We start from the raw sequence: 15,622 nt of genomic DNA, 5'->3' as shown, positions 1-15,622 counted from the left end.
TCATAGGATGTTTTCAGGATAGTTTCTTAGAACAGCACATTCTGCAGCCAACCAGACAGCAAGCTATACTAGACCTGGTATTGTGCAATGAGCTAGGATTAATTAATAATTAGCACCCCTAGCTAGCAGTGATCATCATATGATTGAATTTTACATTCATTTTGAGGGAGAGGTGAGTGCGTCCAATACTAATATTTTAAACTTAAATAAGGGCAATTATGAGGGCATGAAAGCGGGGCTAGCTAAAGTAAACTGGCAAATGAGGTTAAGGGATAGGTCAATAGATGGTCAGTGGCAGACATTTAAAGGAATGTTCCAGAATACACAGAGATTACACATTCCAATGAGAAAGAAAAATTCCAAGGAAGGACCCACAATCTGTGGTTAATTTAAAAAGTTAAAGACAGTATCAAACTTAAAGAAGAAGCATAAAAACAAAAAACTGAGGATGCTGGAAATCCAAAACAAAAATGGAATTACCTGGAAAAACTCAGCAGGTCTGGCAGCATCGGCGGAGAAGAAAAGAGTTGCCGTTTCGAGTCCTCATGACCCTTCGACAGAACTGCATAGAAACTGCAAGAAAATGCATATAATTACACAAAGACAGGTGGCAGGTCAGAAGATTGGAAAGAATATAAAAAACAGCAAAGAATGACAAAAAGATTAATAAGGAGGGGAAAATTAGAGTATGAGAGAAAGCTAGCTAGTAATATAAAGACGGAAAGTAAGATTTTCTATAGGTATTTAAATAATAAAAGAGTTCACGAAGTGAGCGTTGGTCCAATAGAATGTCCCTCTGGGGAATTGATAATGGAAAGTAGGGAGATGGCGGATGAATTAAACAGGTATTTTGCATCGCTCTTCACTTTGGAGGACACAAGTAACATCCTGGAAATAGCTGTAAATCAGGAAAAAGAAAGGAGGGAGGAATTTAGGAAAATTACAATCACCAGGGAAGTGGTACTGAGCAAATTGTTAGGGCTGAGTGGTTAAAAATCCCCAGGTCATTCACCCTTAGGTCTTGAAAGAAGTGGCTAGTGAGATAGTTGATGCATTGTTTTTAATTTTCCAAAAGTCCATAGATTCAGGGAAGGTTCCATTAGATTGGAAAATAGCAAATATAACTCCTTTATTCAAAAAGGGAGGGAGACAGAAAGCAGAAAACTATAAGCCAGTTAGTCTAATATCTGTCGTCGGGAAAATAGAAGCTATTATTAAAGATGTTATAGCAGGGCACTTAGAAAAATTCAAGGCAATCAGGCAGAGCCAACATGGTTTTGTGAAAAGGAAACCATGTTTAACCAATTTACTGGAGTTCTTTGAAGGAGTCACATGTGCTTTGGATAAAAGGGAACCTGTAGATGTACTGCACTTAGATTTCCAGAAGGCATTTGATAAGGTGCAACATCAAAGGTTACTGCAGAAAATAAAAGTTCATGCCCTAGGGGGCAACATATTGGCATGGAGAGAAGATTGGCTAGCTAACAGGAAGCAGAGAGTTGGCATAAATGGGTATTTTTCTGGTTGGCAGAATGTGATGAGAGGTGTCTCACAGGGATCAGTGCTGGAGCCTCAACGTTTTACAATTTATATAAATGTCTTGTATGAAGGGGCCAAAGGTACATGCTAAATTTTCTGACTACTCAAAGATAGGTAGGAAAGTAAATTGTGAAGAGGACATGTGGTGGCCACAGAGGGACATGGATAGGTTAAGTGAGTGGACAAAGATCTAGCAAATGGAGTATAGTGTGGGCAAATGTGAAATTATCCATTTTGGCAGGAACAATAAAAAAGAAGCATAAATGGTGAGAGATTGCAGAGCTCTGTGATTCAGAGAGATCTAGGTGTGCTAGTGCATGAATCACAAAAGGTTAGTATGCAGGTACAGCAAGTAATTAGAAAAGCTAATAGAATGTTATTGTTTATTGTGAGGTGAATTGAATACAAAAGTAGGGAGGTTATGCTTCAGTTGTCCAGGGCACTGGTGAGACCACATCTGGAGTACTGTGTACGGTATTGGTCTCCTTATTTAAGGAAAGATATAAATGCATTAGAAGCAGTTCAGAGAAGGTTTACTTGACCAATACCAGGAATGGGTGGGTTGTCTTATGAGGAAAGGTTGGACAGATTAGGCTTCTATCCACTGGAGTTAAGCAGACTAAGAGGAGACTTGATCAAAACCTTTAAGATCCTGAGGGGCCTTGACAGAGTGGAAGTGGAAAGGATGTTTCCTCTTCTGGGAGAATCTAGAACTAGGAGCCACTGTTTAAAAATAAGGGGTCGCTAAAACAGAGGTGAGGAGAAATTTTTTCTCTCAGAGGTTTGATAGTCTTTGGGACTCTCTTCCTCAAAAGGCAGTGGAAGCAGAGTCTTTGAATATTTTTAAGGCGGAGCTATATAGACTCTTGATTAACAAGGGGGTTAACCGGGATAGGCAGCAATGTGGGGTTGAGGTTACAATCAGATCAGCCATGATCTTATTGAATGGCAGAGCAGGCTTGAGGGGCTGAGTGGCCTACTCCTGTCCTAATTCATGGTCAGAATTTCACCCTTGTCAGGTGGGCTCGGAGAGGAGGGGGGTGGGGGTGGTGGCAGGGCGGTCGAGAAGTTGACCGCTGACTGCGATCAGGGTCAGAAGGCGCTTTCACACTAGTGGGCCAATTAATGCCCGCCCAGCGTGAAATGCGAGCGGCAGTGCTCAGCACTGCCTGTGTGAAATGGGGAAGGAGAGCGAGTGCAAACTTCGCACATGCACGCGAATGCGCATTTGCAAATCTCCCTGAGGCACAGAGCTGCCTCAGGGAGATGAACAGATTTTTTTTAAATTAAAGATTTTATAAATGCTATAAAACGTGTCCCCTCATGTGACTCAGTCACATGAGCAGGGACATGTTACTAATTAAATTTTAAAATTTTTATTTGCTTTAGGAAACATCATCCTGTTCGTGGATGAGGTTTCCAAAGGCCTTTACACCTGCCCGCCAAATGTAAAGTGGAACAGACAGTGAAAAATTTCTTTTAATTCATTTTTTAATGGCCTTAATAGGCCTTTTAATTGATCGCGCTGCCGGCTCTGGCGCACACCCGCTAACCAAAATATCGCACGAGTGCGCAATGACGTCGGGATGCTCGCCCAGCATCATCGTGTATCATTTTACACTCGGTCAGATCAGGCATCTGCCCACCTGACAAGCTAAAAATTTTGCCCCGTATATTTGTATGTTCCTATGCTCATATGTATGTTCATTGCAGAGTTCTGCATTTATTTCTATACTTAAGTCGCTCTTTTACTCAATTGTTCTGCACTAAAAGATAACTTTCAAAGAACAATTAATGCCATATTTGCAAAATAATAAGGAAAAGCATATGTGAGTTGTCTTTTTTCTTTGCTCTAATATCATTGTTTACACTAAGATACTAAAATTATCTAACTGTTTTTGTAGGTCTAGGAGTTTTTCTCTATACTAAATCCCAGAATAAGAAAATTCTCGCCGATAACCTTCCTGGCAAAAAGGATAATCGTTAATTCAGAATGCCAACTAAATGGTTTATTGGACCGTAAAGACTGATACCTCACATTTCACTCATCGAAGCATGGCATGATACATAAGTTCAACGCGGGTCGATCTGTCTTTCCCATGGATCCCAGGACTTCTGGGGTCTCCTATTCTTAATTCCTTGAACCTGTTTTCTTGACTCAGGATGTCCCGAGAGATTTTAATTTAGTTAGCCAAACTCTAACATACATACAAATCCTTTGCAGCTTTAAGACTTCAATTCTGATGGATCTTTCTCTCTCTCTCTTTCTCTGGTGGAGACAGTTTTCTAACAAAGACTAGTCACGTAAGCTTAAGGCAATTACCTTTAGCCCTAATACTAGATTCTAAAACTGACCTGGATTATTATGGCAATCCCCAACAGGAACAATTACTTTAGTCACTTCTGGGTTGTTATGGCAACCCCCAGCCTATAACCATTACCCATCAACTAGCAATGTTTCACTTCCTAGAAAGTGCTCAACTACTAACACCTAACTTTCTCTCCCGACAAATGCCCCCAGCAATTGTCCTGAGACAAATGCTATCCACTTGCAAGTGCAAAAATCTCAGTGATGCTTCCTTTATTTTATACTTTTTTAGCAGGCAGCTTTTGCAACATCCAGCCCAAGTTCTTGCACCTATGTCAAAACAACTAACAACTTCTGTCCAAATATTTACAATTCTTGACCAATGGGAAGAGTGCTCCTGGCTTCCCCACAACAATCTAACCTTAACGAATACCCTTTTGACTGGAGACATCTTCAGACCATTCATATGGCCAATTGGTACTGCAATCCTGCTTCTGTTAACTGCTGGTGCTAGACCAAATGTGCAAAATGTGTCCAAGCTGTAACTCCACATGTTCTTTCTTACGTTCCAGTATTTTGGCACTTGAAGAGATGCCAACTTAAAGACTTCTTAACAAAATTCCAATAATACATACAAATTAAGGTTTTTCATCACTAAGTTTATGTCCAGTACAATTTGATAAATTAAGCCTTATTAATTACACAAATGTGCCAACAAGTTGAAATCTAGCATGATGATTACCATAGGAATACACAAGTTGTAGCCCTGTTGTATGAAACTGAGTTATCTTGCACATATTGTACTTTAATAATCCATAAATTTCATGGCAAAATAACTCAAACTTTAAAATACACTAGCTGCTGACATCCTATGGATCAAAGCCTACTCTTCCTTCAGGATGAAATTCATAGAGGTTTCTCTTTTCTACTGTACTTATTTGGTCTGAAACATCAGCTTGGCTCAGTGGGGGTATTCTCCTCACTAAGCCAGAAGGCCATGGTATTAAGACCCACTCGAGATTTAAGTTTACAATCTAAACTGGCACTCCAGTACTGAGGAAATGCTGCATTGGTGGGAGTGTCGCCTGTCAGGTGACGTATTAATCTGATGGCCCATCTACCTGTTCAAGTGGTTGTAAAAGATCCCAAGGCACTATTTACAGAAGAACAGGGAAGTTCTCCTAGAATCCTAGCCAATATTTATCCCTCCATGAACATCACACACAAAAAAATTCTTTCATAGCTGTTTGTGGGATCTGCCTTTGTTCGGCCCATGTTCGGGATGTGAAAGGCACTACATAAATGTAAAGGTAGAATTTTCCATTTTATAGACTAAATACAATGGTGGGCAGGAAAGTCGGCGTGATTCCCATGGGGTGGCAGAGCAGATTTTCGTGCCTGTTTTTCACCTCATTAATTATGCATCAATAAGGGGCATATTGAATCTTGTGGCGGGGCGGACAGTGATTCATTTATCCCGCCATTACCTCATGGGGGTCAAAGGTCCTGGCGGCATATTTAAATGTCACCTGCACAGACATTCACTCACTGCAGGCCAGGTGTGGTGTTCACGTCTGCATTACCATGGTGGCCAAATGCAACAAACCATTGATTCCACGGTTCAGTGAGGCCTCCCTGGAGATTCTCATCCAGACCATCCAGGTAAGGCGGGAGGTCCTCTTTCCTTGGGGATGGGAGCAGGAGGTTTACCCACCTAACCACGCCAGCATGGGAGGTGGTCACCAGGGAAGTCAGCAACCCTGCCACCCAGAAAAGGGCTATCCTGCAGTACAGAAAGCGAATGAATGATCTGATGCACTCCACCAAGGTAAGTGAAACTTCTACTCACTCCAAATTCACACTCTCATAAGGGCATCAGGCAGTCAAGGGGTTAGAGTCCACAGGAATGTCACACGTGACCAGTAGAAAGGACATCAGCACTGAATGTCTGCCAGCCACTTTAAGATCCTCCACAAACAGTGTTGCAATCTATTACTGGGGAGGGTCCAGTACACACAACAGGCATACATGCTTTTGAAATGCTCTTTCATCCACAGTGTTCACATTCAATCCATCTGTCTTTATGCAGGACAAGATCGCCCACAATCGATGGGAGAGCGCGAAGCCTGGAGGGGGGAATCCCAGAGCTCAGGATACTCTCCTCCCATGAGGAACAAGCAGCAGAGCTCATTGGAGAGGATAAGGTTTGCACTGCGTGGAAGGCAAGACTGGCCTCCCCAAAAAGCCAATGACAGCCCATCCAGTATACCTCAGCCACATGCCGCCAGTGACTGTGAATGACCTGTAGTGTAGCAGCCTGCCCAGTTAATTACTAATTATTGCTTCTCGCTATTCCAGCCACCAGCCAGCAATAGTGGAGGAAGAGTTACAGCAAGCGCCTCAGCCCCAACCCTCAGAGCACCTCAGCTGATGAGGGAGAGGAGGCATGCGTTCACCTGCACCCTCCACCAGAGCAGATAGACTTGCCTCAGTGGTTCCTAGTTCTAGAGTAGGCTCGAAGTCATAATCTGGTGATCACTTCACAGGCACTTGTCCACAGCAGGCAGAGGCAGTGACAGCCAAGGTTTCTGACGCTCAGAGGACTGCCCCTACAGAGTCTGAGTTCAATGACGAGCCTCTGCAATCATCCCTGAGAGAAATGCTGGAAATGCAGAGACAGGCGGGGGAACATCAGCCAGTTGTCAGAGGCCATCACCAGAGTGGAATAAAGGTAGACTCATAGACTCATAGATGTTTACAGCACAGGAGGCCATTCGGCCCTTTGTGTCTGCGCTGGACAACAAAGATCTGACTACCCTAATCCAATTTACCAGTGCTTGGCCCATAGCCCTGGAAGCTATGGCAATGCAAGGGAATTCCTAAATACTACTTAAATGTTACGAGAGTTTCTGACTCAACCACCCTTTGGAGCAGTGAGTTCCAGATTCCCACTGCCCTCTAGGTGAGAAAAATTCTCCTCAACTCCCCTCTTAGTCTTCGACCTCTTACCTTAAATCTATGTACCCTGGTTATTGACCCCTTTACTAATGGAAAAAGTGCTTTCCCTTCCACCCTATGTATGCCCCTCACAATCTTAAACACCTCTATCAGGTCCCCTTTCAACCTTTACTGCTCCAAGGAAAACAACCCCAGCCTATCCAATCTTTCCTCATAGCTCATGAGCTCTTACTTTCTTGACTAGTCTTCCATGAGGGACCTTATAAAAAGCCTTGCTAAAGTCCATGTAGACCACATCAAAAGCATTACCCTCATCAACACTCCTCAAAAAAGTTGGTCAAATTTGTCAAACATGACCTTCCCTTAACAAATCAATGTTGACTATCCCTGATTAATCCAGGTCTGTCTAAGTGCAGATATATTCTGTCCCTCAGAATTCTTTCTAGTAACTTCCCCACCACTGAGGTGAGACTGAAACAAAAACAAAAAATGCTGGAAAAACTCAGCAGGTCTGACAGCATCTATGGAGCGAAAGACAGAGTTAATGTTTCGAGTCAATATGACTCTTCTTCAGAGCTAAAGGGAAATAGAAATATGATGAATTATATACTGTTTAAGGGAGGGTGGAACCGGTGAAGCTGGATAGAAGGCCAGCAATAGGGGGAGGCAAAGGAGAGATTGCAAACGATGTCATAAACATAAGGTCAAAGGGTTGTTAATAGCAGTGGTTCTGGCTAAAGGAGGTGCTAATGGTGACACTAAGAGTAGAAAGCAGAATGTGATAATGGACAGACCAGGGTAAGCACTCTGGAAAGTGACAGATAGCCTTAGTGGGGGTGGGGTGGGGGGAGTGGTGGGAAAAAAGATCAAAAAGTCTAAAAGCTGGGGATAACATAATGAATAAAAATGGAAATAAATTTTAAAAATAATAATAATGAAAATAAGTGGGAATCAATGAATGAATAAATAAATAAACATATATATAAGATAAAAGTGGAAGGGGGATCAAAAAGGGGTGGTGATGGAGGAGAGAGTTCATGATCTGAAGTTGTTGAACTCAATGTTAACTTCGGAAGTGCCTAGTCGGAAGTTGAGGTGCTGTTCTTCCAGTTTGTGTTGAGCTTCACTTGAACATTGCAGCAGGCCAAGGACGGACATATGAGCAAGAGAACAGGGTGGAGTGTTGAAATGGCAAGCGACAGGAAGGTCTGGGTCATTCTTGTGGACAGACCGAAGTTGTTCCGCAAAGCGGTCACCCAGTCTGCGTTTGGTCTTTCCTATGTAGAGGAGGCCGCATTGCGAGCAACGAATGCAGTTGACCAAATTGCAGGAGGTGCAAGTGAAACCCTGCTTTACTTGAAAGGAATGTTTGTGCCCTTGGATGATGAGGAGGGGGGAAGTAAAGGGGAAGGTGTTGCAACTTCTGCGGTTGTATGGGAAGGTGCTGTGGGAGGGAGTTGAGGTGTTGGGGGTGATGGAGGAGGGGACCAGGATGTCCTGAGGGGAACGATCCCTGTGAAATGCCACCGGGGGGGGGGGGGGGGGTGAAGGGAAGATGTGTTTGGTGGTGGCTTCATGCTGGAGTTCGTGGAAATGGCGGAGGATGATCCTTTGAATGCGGAGGTTGGTGGGATGAAAAGTGAGGACCCTATCGTGGTTCTGGGAGGGAGAGGAAGTTATGAGGGCAGAGGTGCAGGAGATGGGTCGGATGCGGTTGAGGGTCTTCTCAACCACTGTGGGTGGGAAACCTCGGTTAAGGAAGAAGGAAGACATGTCAGAAGTGCTGTTTTGAAAAGTGGCATCATTGGAACAGATGCGACAGAGGCGAAGGAACTGAGAGAATGGGATGGAGTCCTTACAGGAAACAGAGTGTGAGAAGCTTATTCCTCCTGGAAACTTGTAGCTGTGAGGTTATTACAGGCAGATCTTCCACATCATGTCTGTGCAATGGCATCCTCATGTGACTTACCTGAATCCTCATCATCTTCATTTTCATCGTCTTCAATGTCTTCCTTATCCAAGAGAATGTCTAGCTCCTCAATGTCTCCCTCTGGCAACAAATACCACCTTTTCAGTGCAAGGTTATGCAGGGCACAGCAAACAACGATGATGTGGGGCACTTTCTGTAGTAATTATTTGCCTGAGCAGTCCAAACACCGGAAATGCATCTTTAAGAGGCTAATAGTTTGCTCTATCAAGGACATTGTGGCTGAATGCTTAGCATTGTATCTCTCCTCAGATGCAATCTGTGAACAACAAATGGGTGTTATTGGCCATGCCTTCAGGGGGTACCCCTTATCGCTGAGGAGATAATCCTCTAACTGCCAAGATCCCTCAAATATCTCTGGCACCGAGGAGTGACTCAAAATGTACAAGTCATGTGAGCACCCTGGGTACCTAGCACAAACCTGCATTCCCAGCTTTCTGTGATCACAAATTAGTTGGACATTCAGAGAGTGAAATCCTTTTATATTAATGAATCTTGCAAGCTGCTGCCAGGGACCTTTCAAGGCACATGTGGGTAATGGATAGCGCCCTGCAATTCCGGGGATCCTGAGATTTCAGCAAATCCCACAGCTCTGGCAGCCTGGCTTGCTTCATCCATGCAGAACTGAACATAATGATGACCTCCTTATGCATTTGTGCGTTACTGATTGTGAGATACTGCAGAAGTCCCCAGTGGAACATTAGCTGGATCCACTGGCAAAAACGTTCAGTGTGGCGGTGACCTTCAGAGCTACTGGCATTGGATGTACTCCAAGCCCATGCTGTTATGACCAATGTATAATTTTTAAGTTGGATTTATATATACATCTGTGTGTTAAGGTAAAAATGGTTTCACTTCCATTTAGGTTTTGTTTTTAATCTTGGTGTCTGGAAGCCTGGATTATGACTAAAAGGGCAAGTCTTTTAGGTTTGTTTGTATATATTCATTTTTAATGAGGTTTTACAACCCCTGAAGTTAAAGAGGTGGGTTAAAAGGGATTAAAAGTTTAGTGATTGTGGGGAGAAAAACACAAAATAGAAAAAACTTTATTGTTGCCTAGTGACAGTGATCAAGTGACACAAACACAGGGAAAAGGCAGGGGAGAGAGTTAAGTATGTGTCAGAGGGAGAGGACAGGAACTTTAAGCTCTCTGATAAGAAAGTCTACAGGGCTATTGGAGACAGTAATTTATAGTCATTTATAGAACGCAGTAAAGTGATCAGTTTAGCAGAGGTGATACCGGGAGACTGAGTTTAGGGAACTCATTGGTTTGTTCTGCAGGTGAAGAAACAGTGAGTTTACAGTGTTTTTTTGGGTGTCTCAGAGAGAGATATGAGTTGGGTGAAAAGCATCGAGTGCTCAGGAAAAGGTCAGGAATTCACCGAAAGAAAATCATTTGCCACTATGCCAGCCCCAAGCGAGAAGCCTTTGTGTCAAGCTAGCGGTAACTCTTCACTGTTTTATGTGCCTGTAAAGATATTGCTGGGGTAAAGGAATAGTGGGAATTTGAAATGTTTTCTTTTTGTTTGCATTGTGATCTTTCCAACCTTTTTGTCAGGTGCAATATGGTTCATTTTTCTTGTCTAATGGATATTTTATTCTTTGTGTTAAAAGTTCATCAGCAGACTCCTGTGAATTTGTTGAGTGATTTTCCTCGACAATTTCTAAAAAAACATCAAGACAGGTTTCATTCTGGGATCTGACTGACTTGTCCAGTATTAGCATCGGCTGGGATTGTAGCAGTGAGGCATCAGTTCCTTGCGGAGAATGTGGCAAGTATGAGCTACCACATCCCTAGGCAAGTGAAGGTGTCTGAGGCACTGTCTCTCACTCATCTCCATGTATGAGCTGCGACATCTCTAGACACATAGCTGTGTCAAACATCTTTGTGGATTTGGGCCCTCCTCATTGGCATCTGGGTCTTCCTGGGGCACTGTTGGCTCTTCTTCCCAGGGTGATGGTCTTCCCTGAGCTGAGCCAATCGGTGACAGGCCCTTCTCCTCCTCATGCTAATCAAAACTACCAAGAAGGAAGTGATGCCTTCAGCCCACATTCTCCATTCCTCCTTGTATCTGTGAGCGGATACCATTGAGCAATCATTGGTGATTCCTGTTGAATTGTCTCCCTCCATATACAAGGCAGGAATGCAGTCTCCAGCCCTTGGCTTACCCTCAGTCTGTACATGGCATACCAGGGCCACCCCTTGCAGGGTGGTAACATCCTGGAAGATGATAGATGGCTGAGTTTTTCCTTCAGACATGGCTGCACATTCACAGCAAGGGTTGAATCAAAAGACCCAAGTCCTAGGCTCCACTGTCAGGCTTCTGGTGGTTGTTCTCCAGTGACCTTGACAATAACTATCGATGCCTAATCATAGTATTTCTGTCACGACTGCAAGCATGGTGCCTTGAATGCCATGACCAGTGCACTGGGAACATGGAGGCTTGTAGAATCCATGCAGCCCCTGCGCAGCAAATGTGGCCATTGATTTTATGACCTTACATCCATTCTGACATATCTCTGTAAGGGTCCGATGCTAATTAAAACCATATGCACTGTAGCATCAAAATTTAATGGATTTTCACCTGAATACGCACCATTAGGAAAGGAGCCAAATTTGTTCATTGTGCATTAGACCCTCAAGTCCAGCACTCAGCTAAGCCATGCTGTCCATGGTTTGAGCAGGACATTTATAGGGTGCCCCTTTAATCAGCCAAAAATTGCTGTGATGAACTCCCATGTGCCCAGAGGCCCCTCCCCAATTGACTTTTCTAGCTTGTTTATTGAACTGTGTCACTGCAAGGTGAGATTGAAAATGGTGCTGCTGAGTTTATTTGTGAGACCAGCTTCCAACCTCCCCCTATCACCCAAGTTCCTCCCATCATCCTCCATACTCACTGCCTCCTAAATCCCCTTCCTCCCGTCATTAGGAAGAAGTGACCTCCCCCATTACCCTTGAACCCATCATTATCCATGTGGATATTCCTGTTCTCCTCCCTGAACCCTCTAATGTTGATGTCCCCATGCCCTTTGTTGACCTGACCCCTCCCCTTCTTAAGGCTACATGCACCCTGACTTCCCAGGACTCCCATAAGACAATCCAATATCCTCCATGATTTTTTAGTTACTGACTTACAGGATACAGATACCTTCCCTGAACATTACTGTGCTCTCTGCTTCAGAATACCATGGCTCTAACTCCCAGGACCAAATTCCTTAGGTGACTGACCATGCTCTGCACAACATATTGTGCATGATCGTCACTGCCCAGAGAGGCCTTCCCCTGCCCAAGACCAGGACCAAGTGATGCAGAGGCCCTAACATGGCCAGTACAGCCCGAGGACGTTCTCTTCAATATCCCCCCGACAGCACAGCCTCAGCCCTAGGAGAGTCTCAGACTCTGCCTTGGACAGTCTCATAACTCTTGCCCCAGGATAGTTTTTCACTATTCCACTCTGCCCCTTGACCACCCCCTCGTCCTTCATCTATTTTCCCCTTCCCCGCCCATGATTCATACCCCCCTCCCCCTCACTGTCCTGCCTCTGGCTCCCCCTCCCCACTGCCATTGATCCCGAGCCCAGCCTTAGCTCAGCTTGCGACATAGGCACCTGAACTCTTGCAGCAATGCTCTTAAATGTAGGTGAAAGCCAATACCTCGAAGTTGTTGATAAAGTGAAGTTCGCCAGGTGCACGCCACTTATATACAGTTGGGAAACAGACCATTATCATTATCCACTGATGGGTCACTTAGCTGGGAGAGTGAGAAATAATTCCAGCCAGTTGGCCTTTTAATGAGCATTCATGAGATGCAAATGAATGCAAATGTGATTCCTGACAAAGATCAGAGAGAAACTCGACCCGCCTTTAACCTGCCATCAATGTCAGGAGAACAAAAATCCAAACTAATTTTCCACCGGCAGGAAACTGAGTTTTACCATCACGCCAAATTTAGTGCCCCTGCCTGCCACGATTCCTGGCACTAGCAGGAGCAGAAAATTCTAAGCCAAGTGTTTCCCTTCTTCCTTTACTCTATACTCAAGTATGAAATAAAATTAAATTCAAAAAGCAAAAGACTAAGGACTCAGAATGGCTTTATGACAATTATACTTGTCCATGATAAGTTATTCTAATATTCCTGTAGATGATTTCGGGGTTGTCTAGGCATACAGGAAAACAAGCTAGGTTAAAATGATGAGATCCAATTACCCAAAAAAAAGGACTGGTGAAGGTAAATTAAAATGGCAGCTAGGTTACCTCAGAATCCAGCTTCCTCAATGCTTCACCTTCTGCAGCAAGAAAGATTTGCAGGTACATCTCAAAAACACTATATTTCAGTGGTGTTCCAATAAAGCATGCAGATTCACAATGCTGCCCATATTTTCTTTCTCAGATGTTGGCTGACCTGCTGTGTATTTGCAGCACACCCTTCAAAAAGAGCTAAACTGTGACTGTCCAGCAGAGGGGGCCATTGTGCATCTAATAGTTAGCAGTGCGATTAACAGCATGGCTGTAATAAAAAATATAAAAACAAAAACCTGCGGATGCTGGAAATCCAAAACAAAAACAGAATTACATGGAAAAACTCAGCAGGTCTGGGAGCATCGGCGGAGAAGAAAAGAGTTGACGTTTCAAGTCCTCATGACCCTTCAACAGAACTAGGTGAATCCAATGAAGGGATGAATTATAAGCTGGTTTAAGGTGTGTGTGTGTGTGTGTGTGTGTGTGTTGGGCGGGGGGGGGGTGCGGGGGGGGGAGAGAGAAGTGGGGGGGGTGTGCTTGCAGGGACAAGCAAGCAGGGATAGAAGCAGATCATCAAAAGATGTCACAGACAAAAGAACACAGAGGCATTGAAGGTGGTGATATTATCTAAACGAACGTGCTAATTAAGAATGGATGGTAGGGTACTCAAGGTATAGCTCTAGTGGGGTGGGGGGAGCATAAAAGATTTAAAAATATTTTAAAATAATGGAAATAGGTGGGAAAAGAAAAATCTATATAATTTATTGGAAAAAACAAAAGGAAGGGGGAAGAAACAGAAAGGGGTGGGGATGGAGGAGGGAGTTCAAGACCTAAAGTTGTTGAATTCAATATTCAGTCCAGAAGGCTGTAAAGTGCCTAGTCGGAAGATGAGGTGCTGTTCCTCCAGCTTGCGTTGGGCTTCACTGGAACAATGCAGCAAGCCAAGGACAGACGTGGGCAAGAGAGCAGGGTGGAGTGTTAAAATGGCAAACAACAGGGACGTTTGGGTCATTCTTGCGGACAGACCGCAGGTGTTCTGCAAAGCGGTCGCCCAGTTTACGTTTGGTCTCTCCAATGTAGAGGAGACCGCATTGGGAGCAACGAATACAGTAGACTAAGTTGGGGGAAATGCAAGTGAAATGCTGCTTCACTTGAAAGGAGTGTTTGGGCCCTTGGATGGTGAGGAGAGAGGAAGTGAAGGGGCAGGTGTTACATCTTTTGCGTGGGCATGGGGAGGTGCCATAGGTGGGGGTTGAGGAGTAGGGGGTGATGGAGGAGTGGACCAGGGTGTCCCGGAGGGAACGATCCCTACGGAATGCCAACTGGGGGGTGAAGGGAAGATGTGTTTGGTAGTGGCATCATGCTGGAGTTGGCGGAAATGGCGGAGGATGATCCTTTGAATGCGGAGGCTGGTGGGGTGATAAGTGAGGACAAGGGGGACCCTATTATGTTTCTGGGAGGGAGGAGAAGGCGTGAGGGCGGATGCACGGGAGATGGGCCGGACACGGTTGAGGGCCCTGTCAACGACCGTGGGTGGAAAACCTCGGTTAAGGAAGAAGGAGGACATGTCAGAGGAACTGTTTTTGAAGGTAGCATCATCGGAACAGATGCGACGGAGGCGAAGGAACTGAGAGAATGGGATGGAGTCCTTACAGAAAGCGGGGTGTGAGGAGCTGTGGTCGAGGTAGCTGTAGGAGTCAGTAGGCTTGTAATGGATATTGGTGGACAGTCTATCACCAGAGATTGAGACAGAGAGGTCAAGGAACGGAAGGGAAGTGTCAGAGATGGACCACATGAAAATGATGGAGGGGTGGAGATTGGAAGCAAAGTTAATAAATTTTTCCAAGTCCCGACGAGAGCATGAAGCGGCACCGAAGCAATCATCGATGTACCGGAGAAAGAGTTGTGGAAGGGGGCCGGAGTAGGACTGGAACAAGGAATGTTCCACATACCCCATAAAGAGACAGGCATAGCTGGGGCCCATGCGGGTACCCATAGCCACACCTTTTATTTGGAGGAAGTGAGAGGAGTTGAAGGAGAAATTGTTCAGCGTGAGAACAAGTTCAGCCAGCCGAAGGAGAGTAGTGGTGGATGGGGATTGTTCGGGCCTCTGTTCGAGGAAGAAGCTAAGGGCCCTCAGACCATCCTGGTGGGGGATGGAGATGTAGAGTGATTGGACGTCCATGGTGAAGAGGAAGCGGTTGGGGCCATGGAACTAGAAATTGTTGATGTGACGTAAGGTGTCAGAGGAATCACGGATGTAGGTGGGAAGGGACTGGACAAGGGGAGAGAGAAGGGAGTCAAGATAACAAGAAATGAGTTCCGTGGGGCAGGAGCAAGCTGACACGATCGGCTACCGGGACAGTTCTGTTTGTGGATTTTAGGTAGGAGGTAGAAGCAGGCCATCCGAGGTTGGGCGACTGTCAGGTTGGAAGCTGTGGGAGGAAGATCCCCAGAGGAGATGAGGTCAGTGACAGTCCTGGAAACAATGGCTTGATGTTTAGTGGTGGGGTCATGGTTCAGGGAGAGGTAGGAGGAAGTGTCTGAGAGTTGACGCTCAGCCTCCGCGAGGTAGAGGTCAGTACGCCAGA

Source organism: Carcharodon carcharias, chromosome 17 (assembly GCF_017639515.1).
Source record: "Carcharodon carcharias isolate sCarCar2 chromosome 17, sCarCar2.pri, whole genome shotgun sequence".
Lineage (NCBI taxonomy): Eukaryota > Metazoa > Chordata > Chondrichthyes > Lamniformes > Lamnidae > Carcharodon > Carcharodon carcharias.
The sequence above is the reverse complement of the archived record's forward strand: the minus strand, read 5'-3'. Positions refer to the sequence as shown.